We start from the raw sequence: 16,832 nt of genomic DNA, 5'->3' as shown, positions 1-16,832 counted from the left end.
GGGTGCTTGTTTGAGGCCATACAGAGCCTTGTGAAGTTTATATACATGGTCTTTGTGGTGAGGGTCAACAAACCCAGGTGGTTGTGATACATATACCTCTTCTTGTAGAGGACCGTTAAGAAAAGCACTTTTCACATCCATTTGATGCAAAGTAAAACCATTGAAAGCAGCATAGGCCAATAAAATGCGAATGGACTCAAGACGAGGAACAGGGGCGAAAGTTTCACCAAAGTCCAAACCTTCAACTCGGGAGTACCGCTGTGCTACTAACCTTGCCTTGTTGCGTAGGACAGTCCCATTCTCATCTTCCTTGTTCTTGAAAATCCATTTAGTTCCAATGACATTATGTTCCTCAGTTGGTCATTCTACCAATGACCATACTTCGTTGCGTGTAAAATTGTTTAACTCCTCTTGCATAGCAAGGAGCCAGTCATTGTCACACAATGCATCCTGAACCCTGTGTGGCACGGTACTAGAGACAAACGAAAAGTGAGCACAAAAGTTTGTTAATTGTTTACGAGTCACTCTACCTTCCGACACGCCGGTGAGGATTTGATCAATATCAACACGACCGGCCACACGTGGCATGATGGAGGTCAAGATTTCACGAGGTTCGACTTCGTTTCCATCATCAACGTCCTCAACATATGGATCATTTATGTGCGGAGGAAGATATTCCTCTTCGCGTTGCACCTGTTGAGGTTCATCATCAAACATACCCATACTTTGGTCTAGCTCTTGAAGATCAACTTGTTCTTGAGTGTGATCAGAGTGAGAGACATGTTCTCCCACTTGATCCTCAACAACTGGCATGATGTGTGTGCTAGTATCTTGTGGAGGTACGGGCAGTGAACTGTCTTGAGGATGAGAAATACTCTCATCATCTTCATCATCATCATGGGGTCTTTGTTCCATGGGAAGAAGTGCACCTACACCCATGTTTAAGATATCTTGTGGGGAGTCTTCTTCACCTGCATCATTTAGATCAACTTGCTCCCCATGGGAGCGGTTAAATTCATCAAACGTCACGTCACAGGTTTCTATAACACATCCAGTGGATTTGTTGTAGACTCTGTAGGCGTGAGAGTTTGACCCGTAGCCAACAAAAATCCCTTCAGTTGTTTTGGATTGAAATTTTCCTAACCGTCCCCGTTTGTTCAGGATGAAACACTTGCATCCAAACACACGAAAGTACTTAACATTGGGCTTGTTCCCAGTTAGGAGCTCAGATGGAGTCTTCTCCAATATTGATTGAAGGAAGAGCCGGTTTGATGCATGACATGCTGTGTTGACGGCCTCAGCCCAAAAACTATGTGGTGACTTATATTCGTCTAACATGGACCTTGCTATTTCCACAAGTGTCCGATTCTTCCTCTCTGCCACACCATTTTGCTCAAGGGTGTAAGGTGCGGAGTACTGATGTTCAATTCCCTCATCACTAAGAAATTCTTCTAGGGTGTAGTTCTTGAACTCAGAGCAATTATCACTTCTTACTGCCTTGATGTCCTTGTCAAACTTCCGCTGGGCTTGTTTGGCAAAATCAATGAAGGTGATCTTCGTCTCGTCCTTGGACTTGAGAAAGAACACCCATGTATATCTTGAGTAATCATCAACAATGACTAGGCCATACTTTTTCCCTCCAAGACTTGCCCATGAAGGAGGCCCAAATAGATCCACATGAAGGAGCTCTAACGGCCTCGAAGTGGATACAATGTTCTTGGGTGGATGTTTTGATTGATGTTGTTTCCCAGCTATGCATGCACTGCACACATGATCTTTCTTAAAAGATACATTTGTTAGTCCAAGGATGTGATTCCGTTTAAGAGATTTTGAAGATGTTTCAGGCCAACATGGGCGAGCCGGCGATGCCATAGCCATCCCATGTCGGCCTTGGCCATTAGATAAGTTGTATGCAAGGTGCTCTCTTTCGAGAAATCAACCGTGTAAAGGTTGCCATCCAACTCTCCAACAAAGGCCACTTCGAGAGTGTCTCTCTTAAAGACTTTCACATCCGTTAGTCCAAATAATGTGTCATACCGACGGAAGCCAATTGGCGAACTGAAAGTAAATGATATTGAAGAGATTGGACAAGCATGACATTTGCAATAGACATGTCATTAGTGATTGCCACCTTGCCCAACCTAATTACCTACCCTTTCGACCCTCCACCAAATACAATGCTCATGTATGGTCGAATGGCTTGCATGAAGTCATAGAGCAAGTTACTATCTCCGGTCATATGATTGGTGCATCCACTGTCGATCACCCATTTGGCTCCTCCGGAGAAAACAGCCTGTAACGAATTAAGACTTGGTTTGAGGTGCCCATTTTGTCATGGGGCCTTTCACATTAGTTACAAGAGTCTTAGGGACCCAAATAGCATAGAATCGGAATGCATTAGGGGACCAACGAATTTAACATAAACCTCTCCTTCCTTTGATTTGCGTAGTACTCCCTCTGTCCTGAAATTATTGTCGCATCGGTATTTTTGCAATTTAGTCCTTAGTGTTTTCCCGACCGAACCCGCGGTCCTCTCTTCTTCCTCATTCGGCGACGGGCTCCCTCCTCCCTTCACTCGCCCCCCGTCCCATGGCGCCTCGCTCCCTCCTCCCTCCCCCTGTCCCGTGGCGCCTTGCTCCCTCCCCGCTCCACCATCCCATGGCGCCTCGCTCCCTCCCTCCCCCACCCCCGCCGTCCCACGGGACCGCCTCCTTGCTTCCCCGGCGCCGCGCCGCCGTCGCCTCGTTCCCTTCCACGCGCAGAGGAATTTGAAGGTTCGATTTTTGGAGACCACCGTCTGCAGTCCTTGATCCCCGTCCACCTCTGTCCGTCGTAGACCACATCCGTCGACCACGAAGCTGGAGAACGCGGGGGACAGTGCCGGCCGAGAACAGGGAAGCACGGGTGACCCTTTTCCACTCCACCGATGGCTGCACGCTCAAGGTGGAGGAGCTCGCCGGAGTAAAGAAAAAAGGTACACCTTTCCACTTCTCCTGCCATCTTGCATTTCTTCTTAATTTCTGAACTTCAATTTTACTGAATGTTAAATGTTACTGAATGTGTTGTTCCTGCGCTCGCTAGCAGGTTTGGAGATGCTGCTGCTGCGCCAACTAGAGATGATAGGGGAGCCGATGAGCCAAACGGCACAAGCAAGCTAAAGGCTCCCCCTTGTGAGCTCGACGGCGACGGCGGCGTCTTGTTTGCAGTTGTCCTGGATACTGTCCCTCAACAGGACCGTTGCTAACCACGACCTGCACTACTGGGCATCGGATGGAACGTCCAAAAAGGAGCCCCGTCTGCTGAACCTAACTGATGCAGAGAACATGACCGCGAGCAGTGCAGCCTTCGGGACTAGATTCGCCAAGGATGACCCTGTGCTCGACCACATCGACGAGGAGATTCTACAACGTACTCCAGCAGTATGACTGGAGAGCCGGCTCCAGGAAGATGGTGCATAGGTGCTGGGGACGACGGCCCCTGTTCTATTTCGGGCAGCACAGATGTTCTTAGAGCAAGTCTAGTAGAGCCCTCAAACCTCCAAACCCTTAAAAATAACCGTTTTTTTACATTTTTCGTCCGAAAAACGGCGTAGACTAGAATCCTTAAACCCGTAAATATTTTTAGAGGTCCGACCCTCAAACGCCATCGCAGCCTGTAGAAGTGAGGGTTGGGGGGAGATTCTCCCCCCAACCTGCACTCCATTTCCTCGCGAGCGCGGGAGGAAGTTTCAGCTTCCTTCCCTCCCTCCGCCGCCCCTCCCTCCATCCGCCGCCGCCGCCCCGCCCTCCGCCGCCTGCGCCTCGCCCCGTCCGCCCTCTGCCGCCGCCGCCATGCCCCGGCCGTCCCGCCGCCGCCCCGCCCTCCGCAGCCCGTCCACGCCGGCCCTCCGCAGCGCCTCCGCCCCGCCCTCCGTAGCCCGTCCACGTCGGCCCTCCACAGCGCCTCCGCCCCGGCCGGCCCTCCGCTCCGCCACCCCGTGCTGGCCGCCCCTCCCAGCGCCGCCGCCCCGTCCGGCCGGCCCTCTGCAGGTTCGAATTTTTGCTTTTTTCTTCATTTTTACATTTTTGCTTTTTTCTTCATTTTTACATTTTGGCACTCATATTGTAGATGGAGTTGAACAACGCCGACATGGACTCGTTGTCCGATGCGTCGAATTGGTCGTCATCCGACGATTCGGACATTGACGAGTTGTTGCAAGACGACGACGTTGAGATGATGAGCCTCCTCGTCGACGTGCAAGCGTTTGAAGACCGCGTGAAACTTATGGATCAGAGGAGAGGGTCGACGATGGGGCAACTCACCATCTACCGGAACCGTGCTCTCGGACACGAGCATTTGATGCAAGACTACTTTGCGGAGGTACCTACATACCCTGCTCGTCTCTTTCGCAGAAGGTACCGAATGCGTCGTAGTTTGTTTGTGAAGATTGTCAACGATTGTGAGGCTGCCTCCTATTACTTTAAACGTCGTAGATCCGCCGCCGGTATCATGGGGTTTAGTGCATATCAAAAGATATCGGCGGCAATGCGGGTACTCGCTTATGGCATACCCGCGGATTATACCGACGAGTATCTTCGCATTGGGGAAGATACAACCACGGAGTTCGTCCGTAGGTTTGCCAAGTTGGTCATCCGGTTGTATGGTGAGAAGTATCTTCGGGCACCAAACGAGGAAGATACAAAGAGATTAATGGAAATGAATGAAAAAAGGGGATGGCCGGGGATGCTTGGTAGTCTTGATTGCATGCATTGGAGGTGGAAAAATTGCCCAAAGGCATGGCATGGAATGTATTGCGGTAAAAGCCGTGATGCTACCATTGTGCTTGATGCCGTAGCATCGGAGGACACATGGATTTGGCATGCATTCTTTGGGTTTCCGGGAACACTCAATGATATCAATGTCCTCAATAGATCTCCATTGTTCAAAAGATTAATTTCTGGGGATGCTCCAGCTTGCAACTACAAAATCATGAACAATGAGTATTCAATGGGATACTATCTCACCGATGGCATCTATCCCGAATGGGCAACTCTTGTGAAGTCCATCAAGGAGAAAAATGGGGTGCCCTTAACAAGAAAAGAGGCTCATTTCACCAAGGCACAAGAGGCAGCCCGCAAAGATATTGAGAGAGCTTTTGGTGTTTTACAAGCAAGGTTTGCCATAGTTCGGGGTCCAGCTCGGTTTTGGGACAAAAAAACCTTGGTGAACATCATGAAATGTTGTGTGATTCTACACAACATGATCCTAGAGGATGAGAGAGGGTTAAACCTCCCTTGTTTCTATGACAATGTTGGTACGCGTGTGCAACCGGAAAAAAACCCTTCTCGCATACACGCCTTTCTTGAAGCACATCGTGAGATTGAGGATGCAACCACTCATGGTCGTCTCCGGGATGATCTAGTAGAGCACCACTGGCAGTTGGATGGGCGGCGTATTGGCCCATGATGTATCTTTGTTTTACTTTTCTATGTCCTATTTGATTCGAACAATTGTTGTAATTTGCTCAAATGTTGTTTTATGTTGTAATTTGCTCAAACATTGTTGTAATAATTTGAATGATTATTGTTTTATTCGGTGCTGTAATAATAACTAGAATGATTATTGTTTTATGTCAAATGTGATTGAATTTGTGATATGTCATATGATGAAATGTGATGAAATGTGTGATATATGAAATGACAGTTTTAAGGTTTGGGGTTGGGGCAAAGAGTAGAACCCTCAAACCCAACCCTTATAACGGAATATTCCGTTATAAGGGTTGGGTTTGAGGGTTCTAGTCTTTGCCCCTATTTTTCAACCCTTAAAAGTGTCAAAAATGGACAATTCTTAACGCTTAAAACTGATTTTACATTTAAGGGTTTAAGGGTTCTACTAGAGATGCTTTTAGACCCGGGCCTGCGGCTATGAAACTTGCTGTAAATTGTATCACCACGAAACCACGAGTTCAGTTATCTGTGTGTGTATGGGACAGTTATCTTACGTCCGCAATCCCTTCCAGAATTACGAGTGACCGTAGCTACAAGTTCTGCAATCCCTTCCGGCAATCCAATGTCTGATGAGAACTGCAGTCACTGAATCCCTTCCGGCGCCTGAACCTGAACCTGTCCTGAACCTGAATCTGTGCTACAAGCTCTCCTGCTGCTGCTCCTGGCTGAAGGTAGCTGGAGGCTGGTGCTCGGTGCTGGGAAGGAGCGGCCTGGGTGCAGGTGTGCGCGCCGTGTTAGACGACGTCGAAGAGCAGCGGGTCGGCGGCGGCGCGCTTCACCTGCTTGGCCGGCCAGTCAGATCTGAGCGGCGACACCCACATGTAATCGCGGCTGGAGGGACTCGCGATGGCACAGATGTGAGCGGCGGTGGCGGATCAGGTACTTTGCGACGACGGAGGCGGAGCACTTCCTGTACGGCGGAAATCACACAGCTTGGCGGCGCTGGCCCCTGGGGACGCACGGCCGACGGCGGAGAAAGAAGACAGAGTCGAGGGACTTGTTTGTGACGGCTTTGAAATTGCAAAGGCCTTTTTGCAAATTTAGCATTGAACTGCGCTTGCGACAATAATTACGGGACGGAGGGAGTACATAGGATGGAGGCATGAATTCGGTTGTCTTGTTGTGAGTAGGCGAACCCCTAGTGGTCGATCCACTCACAACCTTACCTTTCTCCTTGTATCCCTCTCGTACAAATATTTCTTTAAGCGAAGTGGTACACTTGAGAGGAGATGCACTTTTCTTCGCGGTGCTTGGGTTGAACCCAAGCCCTTCCTTGCCGAAGCCTCAATTGTGTCGACTTAAGATCTCATTGAGAGTCTTTTGTCCTTATGCACATGTCATGAGACCTCTGTCTAATTGTGCCTTTAGCGAACAGTTTTCCTCAAGGATAGATGTCAGTTCACTACTAGAGTTAGTAGTGCAGGTGTCGTGAGTATAAGCCTGACAGTAGATGTGTAGGGTACGAATGAGATGGGCAGAGTCCTAGCTACGGCGAGGTTGTATGAGTTCAGGCCCCTCAGCGGTGGAGGTAATAGCCCTACGTCTCAGTGCTCTCGGAGCTTGTTACCGAGTGTGATATGGAGTACAAAGATTTGCTAACCCCTTTACCAGTGGGGGAGGGCGGCTTATATAGAGTGCGCTGCCCTCCACAACGGTTTTGATTCAAGGGTGGAGTAGTGGCGATTGAATGCATACGTTACAGGTAACGTATGCTCTAAATGCTAGTAAATGCACCCGGAAACGTATAGCAGTTTCCCTCCAGAGAGGTTACGACGTACCGAGTGTATCCAGTCGGTAGGCCCGGTGCTCTCCGAATGTTAGTCTCCGACTGGATGATTCTGGGCCTGTTACCGACTGGATGATGGGGGCACCTTAATTCAGTTGGGGTATACTTAAGGTCCTGTCCCTTGCATGGGGTAGTCCTTGGGTAGGACATGTACGGCAGGCCTATGACCCTACCCTAGGACCATGACCCCATCATTAGTCCCCGAATGGATTGGGGTTGAAACGTAGAAGCGGTGTTTGAGGTTCAGATCCGACTGAACTAGGTTCGGCTTGGGTGTTGCTTGCCTCTATCCATTTTATCTCTCTCGACCAACGCTCCGAGTGGAAGTGCTTGCGAAGCAGACTGTCGGGAACCGAGTGCTTCCACGGCATCTTTTGACGCGACCGGTCAACTGACAGCGGCGGATTTTCCGGGATCTCAAATTTCGGGTTCCGCACGTCAGCGGGGGCGACGTCAGCGCGCTCGAGTGGCGCCTGACTCCTCGATCCTCGCGCCTTCAACTCCTCCACTGATGTCGCTGCGACTGGTTGGGCAGATAAGATTTCGGGCCGGCTCGCCAGCGACCCAGTCGGTGCTCTATTTAACTCTGGGCGACGAGACCCTTCGGTTACGCTCGCCGAATCTTTCGCTATTGCCTTCTCCGTCTTCCTCGCCACCTCCTGCGCTCATACACTCCTTCCTTCTCCTCCTTCTCGAGAGCTCGCCGTCGCCGCCATGACCAAAGGTCAGACCAGCAAGATGGAGGCGAGGAAGAAAAAGAACAAGGCGGCGGCTGCTCAGCGGCGGCAGCGGCTGTTGCCAGCGGGGTGGATCCAGGGAGACTTTCTCCCCTCCACGGTGACGGAGGGGGACCTGCTGGAGCTGGTAGAGCACGGCCTGCTCGTGCATAAGTCCTGGAGGCTGCCGGCGGACGACGAGGTCGAGCCGGTGCCACGGGAGGGGGAGCGCGTCTTGCTCCTCAGCCATGTTCACAGAGGTTTTTCTCTGCCCCCGCATCCCTTCTTCAAAGGCATCATGAACCACTTTGGTGCTCAACTCCATCCCTTCCCTCCGAATGCCATCGCCCACCTTTCTGCCTTCATTGTTTTGTGCGAGTGTTTTATCGGTTGCCCCCCCCATTGGGGTTTATTCAAACATATCTTCTTCGCCCGCTCTCAAACCATCAAACGTCTTAGTCAGTCGGATGACAAGACGCATCTCCTCCAGCTCTGCGGGGGTTTAGGGTTTCAGAAGAAGAGTCGGAGCAGCTACCCTGCTCTCCAGTTGAGCGAGTCGGTTAGGAACTGGCAGTCGACGTGGTTCTACTGCCAGGACATAGCCTGTCCGAATGCGTCGACTGGGCTGCCTCCGTTTAGTCTAGACCGTCCTGCTCCACCCAAGCAACTCGCCCTCTCGAAAGCCGAGAAGAACGACATCCAGCCTTTGGTCGAGGCGCTCGTGGATGTTGTCAGGAGGGGGGTCACCGGTATTGACCTGCTGGAAGTCTTCATCGGTCGGCGAATCCAGCCTCTGCAGGCCCGCCATCACGCTATGTGGCACTATGCAGGGCCCGAGGATTCCACTCGGACCAACGTGGAAGGCATACTCGAGAAGAAGGTGACCTCGTGGGTGCTCCAAATCACGGGTCCCTGTGAGAACCCCAAAGGAGCCCGCCAAGTGACGCCTTACAGCGCGGACAACCCTCCACCGAATCAGGTGAGTAGCATTAGCCGAGTGCATTGAACTGTCTTGATTCCAGTCGTTTATTTATATCTCCATGTGATGCTTAACATTTCCGACTGAACCTCATGCAGGAGTGGACCAACTGGTCCTCCCCCGTCTCGAATTGTAATCCGGAGGAGGAGGAGGAAGAAGGCAACCGGGAGGGGAGCGTGGAAAGCGCCGAATACGTCTTCGACAGCGGGGAGTCGAAGGAGGAAGACAGCGAGGAAGAGGAAGAGGATGAAGAGCCAGATTCGCCACCTCCGCGGCCAGAGCATCGGAGTAAGCGTCGGCATGAGCCTGCCGTCCCTTCAGCTCCTCCTGCGTCGTCGAGTGCTCTGCCTGCTGCCCCGGTGGTACCGAGTGTTCGAGGCACCAAGAGGGCCAGGGACGCAGCCGCTGAACTTGCAGGCCAGTCATCCAAGGCGCCCAAGCCGAGTGGGCCCAAACCTCGGAAGGCTCTGCCGCGGATGAGGATGGCCATCCCTGTCACCTCCACGTAAGTGAATCTAACTTTCGGCTCTTTCTGTTGACCGAGTGAACTCCTGCTTTACAAGTCGAATGGACTTCACTCGACAGGGTTGCCACTTCTGCGACCTCGCCGGCCCATCAAGGGGACAACCCCATGGACACGGACAACGTCGTTTCGTCCCAGCCAGGTATGTTGTGGGAGAGTCGGATGTTTTATTCCTGTAGACTGCGCCATCCTTTTCTTTTTCTGAGGCGCCATGTTATTCGTCTTGTCAGGGGCGATCTGCCTGGACGACGGCGACCAGGGGAGAGCCGACCCCGTCGTGGAGCCTGTCTTGGAGCCTGTCCTTGAGGCTGCTCCTCCTGCTGCCGCCCCTGCCACCGACGCTCCACCGACCGAAGTGCCTCCACCGACTGAACCGGTGCCGGTGGGTGAGGAACCGACTGGGGCGAACCTTGGAATGCCCCAGGAACTTCCCACGATTCCCGGTTCGTCGAATGCTGAATTCAGCATTCAGTGTGTCCTAGAGGAGCGGGTGGGAGCGGCCAAGGGGGCCATGATCCAGGCGGAGCTGATGGCCGGAGAGGCCAAGAGGGCTTATGACTCCGTTGCGGCTTTGTACCAGCGGAGCTTGGAGCTGCGCGATGACATCCGAGTAAGTAGTCTAGTAAGTACTTACTTTTCTTTTGTAACCCACTGGGTGTTGTCTGCTGTTTGCAATGGGTTCACTCCGAGTGAACCCAGTGGGTGTAGTCGCCGAGACTTCTGTCGAGTGCTTGCACCGACAGTTGTCTTTATACATTTGGTCTTTAGTTTGGTTGTGTCCGTAGACAAGATTTCCGAGTGCGAGTACTTATTGCAGTCGGAGCGCCCTTGCGGCAAGAGTCTCCGAGAGTAAGTTGCACGCAGGTGGAGTAGTATTAGCCCTTGAGGCGTAGGTGAAAACATGCATCTCAATAGGGCGGGCCTGCTTGAGGTGCATGCCAGTGGGGTCACTCTTAGTGAACCCACTGGGTGTAGTCCCCGAGACCGCTGTCGACTGCTTGCGTCGGCAGGGGTCTGAAGAACTTAGCCTGTAAACTGATAAACTTGCTGATTACCCTTTGTTTCTTGGTCCAGAAAACTTGTGAAATGGGAACTGCTTATGAAGCCGTGAGAGCGGAGAGGAACCAGTATGCTGGTGAACTGGAAGCTACAATGCTCGCCATGGCCGGCACGAAGGACGCGCTGGAAGTTCGAGAGAAGTCCTTGGAGGAGGCGCTGGAGGCAAACAAGGTGTTGGTGGCGGAGGTGGAGAGACTGAAGAAACAGAGGACTGAACTGCACAATCAAATGGCTGTTCGGAACAAACGATGGATAGCTCAGGAGAAGTATGTCAACGACTCGGCTGTCCAGATGATGACTCGTCTGGCTGGTAAGTCTTATGCTTTGTCGAGGGGTTGTACCGTGTGACGAACACTCGGTTTTTACTGTCTGTTTGCTCGTTTGGTTCAGACTTTTGCGGTGACGCCGAAACTGAAGCGGCGGCTGTGGAGCGGTCCATGAAGGACAATGTGCCACTCGGCGAGGACGCCAACCGGGATCTGCTCCGGGCGCATATCCGCGTAGGCAAAGTGGGTCCTTTCATCAGCCGATTGAAAGAGGTCATCGGCCGCATTGACAAGGAGCTTTGGCCGGAAGACAAGTCGCGGCAGGAGATGGAGACTCTGTTGGGGCGACTGGAGGAGATTCCGAACCGAGTGCAATCCTGGAAGAAATCGGCGGCGCGTTGCGGTGTTGACATTGCGCTGTCCTTGGTCCGAGTCCATTGCAAGGAGGTGCGGGAAGATAAGCTAAAAGCATTGAAGGTCGCCAACACGAAGAAGCTTCGATTCGAAGACTTCATGGAGACGTTCCTTGAGACTGCTACTCGCATCGCTGATGGAATCGACTTGGACACTTTTGTGGAGCCCTCCAGTCCTGAGGCCGGCCCAGCTGACGTGTGATCAAACTTTATCCTCGGTATGCCGAGTGTTTACCTGTAAGATACTCTGGCCACTTCTGTTGGCCGTCATACTTTTAAATCGGTGCGGGTAATCTTGACCCGCACTGAGTCAGCTATCGTTTATGAACTTATGTTGTCGGAATGAAAACATTTAGTCTTCTGTTGAAATGTTGTTCCGAGTGCAACACTTAGTGCGTACCCGGAGAAAATTAAGACTTAGGTGATTCTTGGTCACGTCTAAGTCTCCGAGTGCGACTTGTAGTGCACACTTGGAGGAGATTAAGACTTAGGCGATTCAGGATCGCAGCTAAGTCCCCGAGGGTGAAGTATAGTTCACACTCGGAGGAAGTTATTACTTAGGTGATTCTTGATCACAGCTAAGTCTCCGAGTGCGACGTATAGTGCACACTCGGAGGAGGTTAATACTTAGGCGATTCAGGAACGCAGCTAAGTCCCCGAGTGCGACGTACAATGCACACTCGGAGGGAGTTATTACTTAGGTGATTCATGATCACAGCTAAGTCCCCGAGTGCGACGTATAGTGCACACTCGAAGGAAGTTATGACTTAGGTGATGCGTGATCATAGCTAACTCCCCGAGTGTGACGTATAGTGCACACTCGGAGGAAGTTAGTACTTAGGTGATGCTTGATCACTGCTAAGTCCCCGAGTGTGACGTATAGTGCACACTCGAAGGAAGTTATTACTTAGGCGATTCAGGATCGCGACTAAGTCCCCGAGTGCGACGTATAGTGCACACTCGGAGGAAGTTAGTACATAGGTGATGCTTGATCACTGCTAAGTCCCCGTGTGTGACGTATAGTGCACACTCTAAGGAAGTTAGTACTTAGGTGATGCTTGATCACTGCTAAGTCCCCGAGTGTGACGTATAGTGCACACTCGAAGGAAGTTATTATTTAGGTGATTCAGGATCGCGGCTAAGTCCCCGAGTGCGACGTATAGTGCACACTCGGAGGAAGTTATTACTTAGGCGATTCAGGATCGCGGCTAAGTCCCCGAGTGCGACGTATAGTGCACACTCGGAGGAAGTTATTACTTAGGCGATTCATGATCGCGGCTAAGTCCCCGAGTGCGACGTATAGTGCACACTGGGAGGGAGTTATTACTTAGGTGATTCATGATCACAGCTAAGTCCCCGAGTGCGACGTATAGTGCACACTCGAAGGAAGTTATTACTTAGGTGATGCGGGATCGCGGGCAAGTCCCCGAGTGTGGCGTATAGTGCACACTCGAAGGAAGTTAGTACTTAGGCGATTCAGGATCGCAGCTAAGTCCCCAAGTGCGACGTATAGTGCACACTCGGAGGAAGTTATTACTTAGGCGATTCAGGATCGCGGCTAAGTCCCCGAGTGTGACGTATAGTGCACACTCGGAGGGAGTTATTACTTAGGTGATTCATGATCACAGCTAAGTCCCCGAGTGCGACGTATAGTGCACACTCGAATGAGTTATTACTTAGGCGATGCAGGATCGTGGGTAAGTCCCCGAGTGCGACGTATAATGCACACTCGGAGGAGGTGAATACTTAGGCGATTCAGGATCGCAGCTAAGTCCCCGAGTGTGACGTATAGTGCACACGTGGAGGAAGTGAGTACTTAGGCGATGCAGGATCGCGGCTAAGTTTTTTTTTGTGTGTGTGTGAGAACTCTAAATCTGCACAAAGCTAAATCTGCTGAATATATTATTTCTTCAAACTTGTTTGTTACACTGCTTCAGTTGACGATCACGTATAAAAACACTTGAGGAGATCTCCGTTCCATGCACGCGGCTCGTCTGACTCCCTCTGAATGTTGTATAGTCTGTATGCTCCGTTGTTCAGTACCTTGGAAATGATGAAAGGCCCTTCCCAGGCCGGAGCCAACTTGTGGGGTCTTTGCTGATCCACTCGGAGCACTAAATCGCCTGCTTGGAACGTGCGGCTCGTGACATGACGTGCATGAAAGCGTCGCAGATCTTGTTGGTAAATTGTTGAACGAGTGAGTGCCATCTCGCGTTCCTCCTCCAGAAGATCGACTCCATCTTGCCTTGCTTGTTCCGCTTCGGCTTCGGAGAAGAGTTCGACTCGCGGGGCATTGTGGAGCAGGTCACTCGGAAGGACCGCTTCTGCTCCATAGACGAGGAAGAACGGCGATCGCCCCGTTGATCGGTTTGGAGTTGTGCGGAGGCCCCAAAGTACTGAAGGTAACTCGGTGACCCATGCACCAGCAGCATGTCCTACCTCTCGCAAGAGTCGAGGCTTCAAACCTTGAAGGATAAGTCCATTCGCACGCTCAGCTTGTCCATTGGATTGCGGATGTGCTACGGAAGCAAAATCCACTCGGATACCGTGACTCTCACAGAAGCCTTTGAATCTGTCCGAGTCGAAGTTTGTCCCATTGTCTGTGATTATGCTGTGAGGCACCCCGAATCTGGAAATGATGTCCCTGACAAACTTAACGGCTGTGGAGGCGTCGAGTTTCTTGATGGGCTTGGCTTCAATCCATTTTGTAAATTTGTCGACTGCCACCAACAGATGTGTGTAGCCTCCTTGGCTTGTCTTGAATGGTCCGACTGTGTCTAATCCCCAAACTGCAAATGGCCACACAAGTGGGGTTGTCTTTAGTGCAGATGTTGGCTTGTGGAACTTGTTAGAGTAGAACTGACAGCCTTCACATCGGCCGACCATAGCTTTGGCCATCTCATTAGCCTGCAGCCAGAAGAATCCAGCTCTGAACGCCTTGGCGACGATTGCTCTCGAAGAAGCGTGATGGCCGCATGTTCCCGAGTGGATATCCTCTAGGATCAACTGTCCTTCCTCTCGGGAAATGCAACGTTGGAGGACGCCTGAAACACTCTCCTTGTACAATTGACCGTCAATGACAGTGAATGCCTTCGACCTGCGAACTATTTGCCGGGCTTGGACTTCATCTTCTGGAAGTTCTTGTCTCAGGATATATGCCATGATCGGCACAGTCCAATCGGGAATGACTACCAGAATCTCTGTGACCAGATCAACCACAGCAGGCACATCGACTTCAGTCGGATCTGTTGCGCTCTTGGGTTGTACTGGTTCTTCCGTGAAGGGATCTTCTTTAACTGAAGGAAGATGGAGGTGCTCGAGGCAGACGTCACTCGGGACTGGTCTCCGAGTGGATCCGAGTTTCACCAACTCGTCAGCTGCTTGGTTCTTCAGTCTTGGAACATGATGAAGTTCTAGACCTTCAAACTTCTTCTCCAGCTTCCTGACTGCATTGCAGTATGTCGTCATGGTGGGGTTCCTTACGTCCACTCTTTCATCACTTGGTTGACCACCAAGTCCGAATCGCCGTAGACCATCAGGCGACAGACGCCGAGTGAGATGGCCATGCGCAATCCGTAGAGAAGAGCTTCATACTCTGCCTCGTTGTTAGGGGAATCAAAGTGTATCTGAAGCACGTACTTGAGCTTGTCACCCTTTGGCGATATGATCACAACACTAGCGCCGGATCCATTCAACATCTTAGACCCATCGAAGAACATTGTCCAATGAGCCGAGTAGATGTGAGTCGGTTGCAGTTGTTCTACCCACTCTGCTATAAAGTCAGCCAGGGCTTGAGACTTAATAGCTTTCTTGGCCTCGAACTTGATGTCGCAGTACAGCATCTCCATCGCCCACTTCGCCACTCGGCCCGATGCGTCCCGATTGTGGAGAATTTCCGACAACGGAGCATCAGAGACGACAGATACCGAGTGGTCTTGGAAATAATGGGCCACCTTCTTCGCAGTCATATAGATCCGATAGATAAGCTTTTGATAATGGGGATACCTCTGCTTGGAAGGGGTCAGGACTTCGGAGACCTAGTACACTGGCCGCTGAACTTTGTATGCTTTGCCTTCTTCTGTTCGCTCGACTGTAAGAGCAGTACTGACGACTTGATTTGTAGCCGCGATATATAGAAGAAGGGGCTCTTTACTGAGCGGAGCAGTAAGAACCGTCTGGGTGGAAAGTAGGACTTTGAGGTCGTTGAATGCAACTTGGGCTTTGTCTGTCCACTCGAAGGTATCTGACTTCTTCATGAGTCGGTACAGAGGAAGTGCTTTTTCGACGAGTCGATTCATGAACCTGCTCAAAGCCGCTAGGCAACCTGTGAGCCGTTGAACATCGTGTATTCTGACCGGCCTATCCATTCAGACGATGGTCCCGATCTTTTCGGGGTTAACATCGATCCCTCGTTCAGAAACGAAGAAACCGAGTAACTTTCCGCTGGGAACACCGAATGAACATTTGGCTGGGTTTAGCTTGATATCGTACCTACGAAGGTTGGCGAATGTTTCTGCCAAGTCAGTCAGCAGGTCGGAACCTTTGCGTGACTTGACTACGATATCATCCATGTATGCCTCCACATTGCGACCGATCTGGTCGAGGAGACATTTTTGGATCATGCGCATAAAGGTAGCTCCTGCATTCTTCAGACCGAAAGGCATAGTGATGTAGCAGAAGCACCCAAACGGGGTGATGAAGGCTATTTTCAACTCATCGGGACCATACACACGGATCTGATGATAACCCGAGTAGGCATCAAGAAATGACAAACGCTCGCATCCCGCAGTCGAATCGACAATTTGATCTATGCGGGGGAGCGGAAAATGGTCTTTCGGGCAGACCATATTGAGGTGCTTGAAGTCAATGCACATTCGGAGTGACTTGTCCTTCTTGGGCACCATGACGACATTGGCGAGCCACTCGGAGTGGTGAACCTCGCGAATGAAGTTAGCAGCCAGCAGCTTGGTCACCTCTTCTCCGATTGCCTTCCTCTTGTGCGCGGCGGACCAACGCAGGCGCTCTCGGATGGGCCGAGCGATGGGATCCACATGCAGTCGGTGCTCAGCCAACTCCCTGGGTACACCCGGCATGTCAGAAGGTTTCCATGCGAAGATGTCCCAGTTCTCACGGAGGAATTGAGTGAGCTCGGCTTCCTATTTAGGATCGAGGGTGGTGGAGATGTTCGTCGGGGCGGCAGACTCGTCTGTCGGGTGGATGCTGACCTTCTTTGTCTCTCCTGCCGACTGGAACGCGGACTCAGAAGCTGGCTTCTTTGAGCGCATTAAGTCGGCAGGGTCGACTGTCTTCTTGTACTCTTCGAGCTCGAGTACCGCCATCTGCTGGTCGGCGATCCTTGATCCCTCTTGCAGACACTCCTCGGCTCGCTGACGGTTGCCGGTGATGGTGATAACGCCTTTTGGACCTGGCATCTTCAACTTCAAGTACACATAGCACGGGCGTGCCATGAAACTCACGTACGCCGGGCGGCCCAGAATTGCATGGTAAGCGCTCTGGAAATCTACCACCTCGAATGTGAGCTTCTCCTTGCGAAAGTTTCCGTCGGAGCCGAAAGTGACGTCCAACGCGATCTGGCCGAGTGAC

Source organism: Hordeum vulgare, chromosome 5H (assembly GCF_904849725.1).
Source record: "Hordeum vulgare subsp. vulgare chromosome 5H, MorexV3_pseudomolecules_assembly, whole genome shotgun sequence".
NCBI lineage: Eukaryota > Viridiplantae > Streptophyta > Magnoliopsida > Poales > Poaceae > Hordeum > Hordeum vulgare.
This window is presented reverse-complemented; position numbering follows the sequence as displayed.